Raw genomic sequence first — 1447 nt, 5'->3', positions numbered from 1 at the left:
TCTCTAAACAAATCGGTAAATGACTGAAAAACAACAAATGATGTCACAAATTGTCTGAAATTGATGACATCGCTTTGAATGCTGCATACTAAACGCAAAAGAAGTCAGGATTTCCAATAACTTTAAAAAACATTGGAGTACCCATGTAACAGATGAGTTCTCGTCCGGAACCGTGATACTCCGAAAGAGATTGTCCAGTTTGTACACGAAGTGCATCCAGTTTTTGCCGTGACCCTCTCTACTCTTTCGCACATGCTATGCGGGTTAAGTGATAATACCATGCCAAGTTTCAACATTTTCAGAGTTCATTTTGTAGTGATTTTCAATTTCACGGTCATCTAGCTCTCTAAACAAATCAGTAAATGACTGAAAAACAGCAAATGATGTCAAAACGTGTTGGAAATTTATAACATCGCTTTGAATGCTGCATATTGAACGCAAAAAAGTAAGGATTTCAAATAAGTTTAAAAAACATTGGAGTGCCCGTGTAACAGATGAGTTCTCGTCCGTAGCCCTGATACTCCGAAAGAGATTGTCCAGTTTGTACACGAAGTGTGTCCAGTTTTTGCCGTGACCCTCTCTACTTTTTCGCACATGCTATGCGGGTGAAATGATGATACCTTGCCAAGTTTCAAATTTTTCAGAGTTTATTTTGTAGTGATTTTCAATTTCACGGTCATTTAGCTCTCTAAACAAATCGGTAAATGACTAAAAAACAGCAAATGATGTCAGAACATGTTGCAAATTGATGACGTCACTATGAATGCTGCATAGTGAACGCAAAAGATGTCAGGATTTCCAATAAGTTTAAAAAACATTGGACTACCCGTGTAACAGATGAGTTCTCGTCCGAAACCATGATACTCCAAAAGAGATTGTCCAGTTTTACACGAAGTGTGTCCAGTTTTTGCCGTGACCGTCTCTACTCTTTCGCACATGCTATGCGGGTGAAATGATGATACCATGCCAAGTTTCAACATTTTCAGAGTTGATTTTTTAGTGATTTTCAATTTCACGGTCATTTAGCTCTCTAAAGAAATCGGTAAATGACTGAAAAACAGCAAACGATGTCAGAAAATATTGGTAATTGATGACGTTGCTTTGAATGCTGCATACTAAATGCAAAAGAAGTCAGGATTTCAAATAAGTTTAAAAAACATTGAAGTGCCCGTGTAATAGATGAGTTCTCGTTCGAAACCCTGATACTCCAAAAGAGATTGTCCAGTTTGCACATGAAGTGCGTCTAGTTTTTCCCGTGACCCTATCTACTCTTTCGCAGATGCTATGCAGGTGAAATGATGATACCATGCCAAGTTTCAACACATTCAGAGTTCATTTTGTAGCGATTTTCAATTTCACGGTCATTTAGCTCTCTAAACAAATCGGTAAATGACTGAAAAACAGCAAATGATGTCAGAACGTGCAGGAAATTGATGACGTCACTTTG

This window comes from Triticum aestivum, chromosome 5A, assembly GCF_018294505.1.
Source record: "Triticum aestivum cultivar Chinese Spring chromosome 5A, IWGSC CS RefSeq v2.1, whole genome shotgun sequence".
In the NCBI taxonomy this organism is placed as follows: domain Eukaryota; kingdom Viridiplantae; phylum Streptophyta; class Magnoliopsida; order Poales; family Poaceae; genus Triticum; species Triticum aestivum.
The sequence above is the reverse complement of the archived record's forward strand: the minus strand, read 5'-3'. Positions refer to the sequence as shown.